At 45.3% G+C, this 7,507-nt stretch overlaps 1 pseudogene across 1 annotated transcript; it reads left to right on the top strand.

The window, feature by feature from the left end:
* Positions 1 to 5,647: 5,647 nt before the first annotated feature.
* Positions 5,648 to 6,087, top strand: LOC307224687 (10 kDa heat shock protein, mitochondrial pseudogene; annotated as a pseudogene). Its single transcript has one exon. The product of its transcript is annotated as a 10 kDa heat shock protein, mitochondrial pseudogene (transcript).
* The last annotated feature ends 1,420 nt before the right edge of the window (positions 6,088 to 7,507 follow it).

Genomic DNA, 7,507 nt, shown 5'->3' with positions numbered 1-7,507 from the left:
AGGGGGTACAGCGGATGAGTTCGTGGAACCAAGGAGGCAGTCACCCCCCCCCCCCAATATTGGGAAACCACTGAGTGCCAGTACTCATTAGACCATGAAGACCAGACTCTAAAATGAGATGTTCAGGTGTCCTTCTGGCTTGCTGAATTAAAACTTCCGAAACTGGTGTACTAACAGTGTTCAACAATGAATCCCTCCTATTTCCCTTCCTCCCCCAAGACACATGCATGTATGGGATTCTTGAAATGGGTGATTCTCCCTCCCCTCCGCTGATCATTCCACCGTCAACCCCTTTGCTTAACATACTCAAAGCAGGGAGCTGTTACACTTCCCAGAGCCCCACAGTGACATCGAAGATTTCCCCGCATGAGATTTATGAGCAGTTGTTGGAACATGCCATCTTTATCCCTCTCCTGAGATCTCATAAAATAATAGTGGGCTCGGTGGTATGAAGATGAACTGATCACCGACGTAAGCTTTTCCTAACTCAATAGTTCCCTGGGTGCCCTTAAAACCAGATGGAGACCTCAGGATGCAGGCTAACGACGGCAGAGTAAATGAGGAAAGAGCCCATTTGTGACAGGGAAGGATGAGAGCAGCCCCAGAAAATGGAGCGATATTGCTTTACACTTTCTGTGTCTGCCAGCGAAATACACGTGAACCACAGGGAAAGGGAGTGAGGCTTCCAGGCTGGGAGAGGAGCAAACTGGACGTCCAACGAAGCTGAATGCTGGAAGATTCAGGACAGAAGAAAGGGCTCCTTCACACACTGCATGGCTAAACTGTGGAACTCCCTCCCACAGAAGGCAGTAATGGCTGCCAAGAGGATTTTAAAAGAGGATTAGACAAATTCCTGGAGCAGACAGTTGTCAGTGAGTACTGGCAACGACAGCTCTGCTCTGCCTCCAGAGTTGCCTCTGAATCCCAGTTTCTGGAAATGACAGGAGGAAAGCGGGCTCTGGTGCTTGGATCCTGCTCTCTTTGAGAACAGGATACTGGACTAGATGGAGCATGGGCCCGATCCATCAGGCTCTTCTCATGCTCTTACTGTGCTTGAATCCTGCTTGCAGTTTTCCCACTGAGGCAGCTGGTTGGCCACTGTAAGAATAGGAAGCTGGACTAGATTAGCCATTGGCCTGATCCAGGCCACCTCAGGCTACCTTCTTCTGATCCTCAGAAGTTGCCACATTCAAGGCTGACCAAGGCTTTGCTTCTTTGGCCTGTTTGTGAATGTTGTGGAATACAAAGGTCAGTTCCACAGTTCCCCGGAAGACGCCTTGCCTTTCTCCTCCTTTGCCCCATCCGATTAATGATTGATGCATCTGATAATGAGCAGCGATAAGAAGAGAACAGGGATGGGCAACTTGGGATCTGGCTTCACAACCCATTAGGCAGAGGGACAAGGGTTAAACAGCATCATTACAGACCATAACAGCAGTGTAACAAGAGAGTGCAAGGATTTCATTAGCAAATGGGACAGTCCTGAGAGCAGAGAGAAGATATGGAAGGCTGATAACAATTTCTAAGAACTTGTGTGCTGAGGAAAACAGGGATGGATGATAGGATAGTCACCTCAACACTTACTATTTTGCATTTACCAAGAAACTACATGATAGAGAACATTACAGTGCAGTATATTTGCTGGCTGCCATTAACAGGCTGTGATGGCCTGGGAGTCTGATTCAGAGGCTGAACTGGAGGAATCCCAGCCTGCACAGGAGTCCCCACCTCCAGGGCCGGCTGAGCTGGGGCAGGGCCTTGAATCGGAAGCGCCTGCACCTGTGCTGGGTCCTCAGGAGCAGGCACCAGATGAATCCACTCTGGCTCCGGAGGTCATTGAGGACCCATTGCCTGCAGGTGCTCCTCTCCCAGCCCTGCCAGAGGAAGGTGAGCCTCCCCCTGGGTCCAGTAACCCTCCAGCCTCTCCAGAGCTGCAGAGGCTCAGGGCAGAGAGGCGGAGGGAACTGGTTTCTCCCAGGAGGAGTGCTCACCTTAAGGCCAGGAGAGGCGAGTCACCTGTGGGCCGGGACCGCCCCTGGCCTCAGAGAAGATAAAGGCCAGTCAGCCCAGTCCCAGGTTGCAGGAGCAACATCGCTGGAAACCTGCTTCTGCCAGCACCCAGTCCTGTTCTTTCAGAGTTCCCGACCACCCCCGGCTTCTTGCTTCAGATCCCACTTCGCCCTTTGTGGACTGTCTCTAGATCCTTGACCCAGGACCGGACTCTGACCACGCCTCCCCCCGGGACCAGCACACAGGCTTAAACACAAAGAAGTGAAACAAACAGCCAAAGCAAAAACAGATTGGGGACTTTTGTATCATAATCAGGAAGTAGTATTAATTTCACTTAGTGTTCCTGTTTGTCATTTACTGATAATAATGACTCATGTATAAAGCACTTAATTTCCCCGCGCCCAGAGGTCATACAAACCAGAAGATCCCTATAAGTATCTTTGTCAGTGTCAAGATGAGAGACTCCAAAACAGGCTCAGGACTGCTTGAGAGCAAGAGTTCCAGGACCATGGACAGCTGAGAGCAAGAGGGAGTGTGTTGCCTCAGCACTGACCTGTTCTACCTGCTGCAGTCTGGCCTGCAGGACCCTGTGGTTTCCAGCAACTGATAGAAACATTGGTGCCTCCAACTGTGGAAGCAGAGCTGAGCCATCATGGTTGGTAGCCATGACTAGGATAAGGCAGCTTCCTATGTACATTCCTGGGATCTCAGAGACTTGGGGTGAAATCTGGTGCCAGTGGTGGTACTGGATGTGGAGACATGGGGGTGGCGGAAGGGGCATGAACATAAGCTTCTTTCCAACATCCTCATGTGTACCTCCAAATCCTCACAATCCCCAATGTTGGTAGCAAAATATCGTGCCACCATTTTGCTATAGTAAAAGGGAAAGGTAAAGGGACCCCTGACAGTTAAGTCCAGTTGCGAACGACTCTGGGGTTGCGGCGCTCATCTTGTTTGACTGGCTGAGGGAGCTGATGTTTGTCAGCACACAGTTTTTCTGGGTCATGTGTCCAGCACGACTAAGCCGCTTCTGGCGAAACCAGAGCAGCGCCATTTACCTTCCTGCCAGAGGAATTTATCTACATGCACTTTGACGTGCTTTCGAACTGCTACGTTGGCAGGAGCAGGGACCGAACAACAGGAGCTCACCCCGTCGCGGGGATTCGAACCGCAAACTTCCAATCAGCAAGCCCAAGGCTCAGTGGTTTAGACCACAGTACCACCCGTGTCCCTTTCGCTACAGTAGCTGATTTTAATATGCTCAACAAGGATGCTTATCCCAGATTTCTCACAGTCTCCTATTTGTTTGTTCCCGACAACCTCCACATCAGCAAAATTAGCATTTGCCTCACATTTCTCACTAAAAAAAAAAAGCAACTTTGGTCTACAGGGATATTTGGTTCAATTTTGCAAAGCTCTCCTTTGCGGTGACCCTCCTTCTCCTCCTCCTCCACCTCCTCCTTTCCATTTCCATGATCCGTCCATCTCTGCTCTCTGGAGTAACCCAAGCCATATAAATAATCTGATTTGAGGCTATGAAATCTTATTTGAAGGTCTATTAATGCATAGCTGGAATGACACAGGCCCCAGCCTGTCTCCGCTGACTGAAACATGGGAAGCAATTTCACCTGGGAAAATCCATCTCCCAGAACAGGCCAAGGAAGGAGGTGTGGAAGAATCAGGAAGCAATTATATTTAGGATGGAGATTAAGACAATGCCTGGGCTATCCTTTGTTCCCTGACCTCCATCTCCCATCTTCAGGGAGCGGGACCACTGAGCTAAGCAAAACAGACGCCAAGGATTAGGCCCTTAAAATATGACTGCAAGGCACTTCCTCAAAGAAAATAATTAGCAGGCTGACATGCTCATTCCCCCTTTTCTGTTGCCTGACCCAAGGAAACGAAATTTTAATCAATGTTGTTTTAAATAACACATAAATAAAACATCCATGCCTCCTATCCATGCAGGCTCAGAAAAGAGAAGTGACAGTGGAATGATGATTAACGCCATATAATTGGGCCCCGTGTCGGTGAAGAGCTTGAGGCGAGGAACCAGGACTATTTAACGCAGATTAGTTACCCTTAATGGACTTTAACCATATTTTTTGTACTGGAGATCAAGGTGGTTAAAGACTGATACAAGGATGCCCATCTATAGCGAACATCCAAAGCTGTGCTGCAGTTTAGATATTTATCATTTGCACTTTTATAGAGTATATCGCCGAAGAATTGATGCTTTTGAATTATGGTGCTGGAGGAGACTCTTGAGAGTCCCATGGACTGCAAGAAGATCAAACCTCTCCATTCTGAAGGAAATCAGCCCTGAGTGCTCACTGGAAGGACAGATTGTGAAGCTGAGGCTCCAGTACTTTGGCCACCTCATGAGAAGAGAAGACTCCCTGGAGAAGACCCTGATGTTGGGAAAGATGGAGGGCACAAGGAGAAGGGGGCGACAGAGGACGAGATGGTTGGATAGTGTTTTCGAGGTTACCAGCATGAGTCTGACCAAGCTGCGGGGGGCAGTGGAGGACAGGAGTGCCTGGCGTTCTCTGGTCCATGGGGTCACGAAGAGTCGGACACGACTAAACGACTAAACAACAACAACAAAGAGTATATCAAGATGGCTTGCAACATACAAAATATAACAAAATCAGTATTTAAAATATTCAGAAAACAGAATGCAAAGCAGCAATAGAACATCAGTGGATACTGGGTGGTTAAAAAGAGAGCTGTTCATATTGTGAAGGCCTGTGTAAAGAGTATAGCTTAAAAGAAGATCAAAGAACTGTATAAGTGGTAGGGACCCTGAGGGTCATCTAGTCCAACCCCTCAATGCAGGAATCCCAGCTGAAGAATCCCTGACCATCCAACCTCTGCTTAAAAACCTCCAAGGAAGGAGAGTCCACCACCTACTGAGTGAGACTGTTCCACTGTCAAACAGTTCTTCCTTTCAGAAAATTATTCCTGATATTTAGACAGAATCTCCTTTCTCGCAACTTGAAGCCACTGGTTCGAGTCCTACCCTCCAGAGCAGGAGAAAACAAGCCTGCTTCATCTTCTGTGTGACAGCCCTTTAGATATTTGAAGGCAGCTATCGTAACTCCTCTCAGTCTCCTCCTATCCGGGTTAAACATACCCAGCTCCCTCTCACTTTTCTTTCTTTTGGAATCCTCTGCATTTGTGCCTTCAACATTTCCCCTTTAAGAAATTCCCATCTAAATTAAGGATTGTTAGAAAGATGTTGGAAAAAGAAAATTATGTGGTTTTGGCAGAAATGACATAAAGTATTAAGTAAAAATGAATTGGTGAAAGAGAGAACGTAAAATTATAGTATATTAAGACAAATTATTAAGATAAAAACAAGGTTGGAAGGATTTGCTGAAATAACAATTTGAATTAGAATACAAAAATGGGAGGTGTGAGGAGGTCAAGGAAATAAGTAATGGAAAGAAAGCTATGTAAAGGTTCGATTTGTTCTTCTTTCTTAATTGATTGTATTTTTTCTGTTTTTTTATTTCTCTTTTTTCTCTTTTTTCTTTTTGTAACCTTTAAAATTTGAATAAATATTATTTTTTTAAAAAAGAAATTCCCATCTGGAGGGGGTGCAAGGAGACCTCGCAGCGGGAGCATGAGCCCTTGTAAAGCGCGCGCCATGGCAGGACAGGCATTTTAAAAATTTATTCCCCTCTTCGACCGCGTATTGGTGGAAAGGTGTGCAGCTGAGACAGTAACTAAAGGAGGCCTTATGATTCCAGAAAAATCACAAAGAAAAGTGTTACAGGCCATTGTTGTGGCAGCCTGAACAGTCTCTAAGAGCAAGGAGGGGGCCACTCATCCAGTTAGTGTAAAGGTTGGTGAGAAGGTTCTGCTACCGGAGTATGGTGGAACAAAAGTTGTACTGGATGACAAGGACTATTTCATATTTAGAGATGGTGATATTCTTGGAAAATACGTGGACTGAACAGTTCATCTTGCTGCATTATCATTAAGCTTTCATTCCTCAAAAAGTGCTCAAATGGTTCTGTTCCATCATGTAAATAATTTCTTTATTTTCTAATAAATGCAAATTCTCCCAAATTACCAAGTATCATTGTGACTTCAAAATAAAACAATGTGTATAGCCAAAAAGAAAAGAAAAAAGAAATTCCCATCTGTTATGTACTAAGCTTGGATCCTAGAACAATAGACAAGTAGGATCCTAGAATGCAACAGCAGCAATGATCCTGGAACCCCCTTAGGGGCCAACATTTGCTGAATTCATTCCATTCCGCTTATACAATAAAATAAAATAAACCCAGTTCACCTGGTGAATAATTAAAGCAGCAGGCTGGCTGGTGCCGTCATTGTGAGCTCCATTAAAGTGAGTTTTTGCAGTTTCTGCATTTGTCAGTCGCACTGGCACAAACTCCTCTCTTTTCAGTACGTATAAAAGAAAAGCAATTTCCCCCTTTTAAGCCAATTTACTTGTCTTGTAAAGGCAGACACTTGACACGCGCTGAGCGATTATTACAGAGGGAAGGAGCTGGCGGTGGTGAATACCTAATAATTACCTTATCCTAATGTCAGATTTGTTTCTCGCCACTGATTCCTTAGTATTTTTTTGCTGGAGTCTTAAATCAATCAAGAGGAGCATTCGTTTCCCTGGGAAGCCTATGCTGGCTTAGCATGACCCCATATTAGCAATTCTTATTTATTTTCTGTATATCTCATTGCATTTATAGCCCATCTTTCTTCCAAGGAATTCAAGGCAGGATGCAAGATTCCCTCCCCCTCCTCACAACTACCCTGCAAGGTTGAGCAATGCTGTGTCTGGCAACCTTGAAAACATTCGTAGCGAGGCTACGCGAGTGTGTTGTGGACATTTTTATATGTTTTAAACATGGTTTTTAAATTCTGTTTTTCTTTTAATTATTCTTTAATTATTCTTTATTGATTACAAATTTACATATCTATACAAACATTGCATGCTATCTCTTTACATATGAAGAAAAAGAGAATTACGTAGAGAATAGAAAATTTATAAAGGAACAAAAAAGAGGAAAAGAAAAAAAATAAAGAAATGATAAGTAAAAAAATCAAAAGAGGAAAAGCAAAGACAAGACAACATTATTTACACAATAAAAGTGTTCATCAACACAATTCTGTTTTTCATGGTGTTGTTTCAGTCTTGGTCATTTGTCACCCTGGGCTCCTCTGAGAAGAAGGTGGGACAAAAATGTATAAATAGTAATAAGCCTTAGCGGCTTTAGAAATAATAATACAGTCATACCTCGGGTTGAATACGCTTCGAGTTGAGCGCGTTCGAGTTGCGGAGCGCGTTACTTCCGGGTTGCGCTGCTTGCACGTGTGCAGACGCTCAAAATGATGTCACGTGCATGCGCAGAAGCGGCGAAAAGCGACGTGCGCGTGCGCAGACATGCCGTCACTAGTTACGTTTGTTTCTAGATGCGAACGGGGCTCCGGAACGGATCCTGTTCGTATCTAGAGGTACCACTGT

This window comes from Podarcis cretensis (genome assembly GCF_951804945.1).
Source record: "Podarcis cretensis genome assembly, chromosome: 9".
NCBI classification, from domain to species: Eukaryota; Metazoa; Chordata; class Lepidosauria; order Squamata; family Lacertidae; genus Podarcis; species Podarcis cretensis.
Note: the sequence above shows the minus strand (reverse complement) of the source record. Positions and strands in the feature narration are given on the sequence as shown.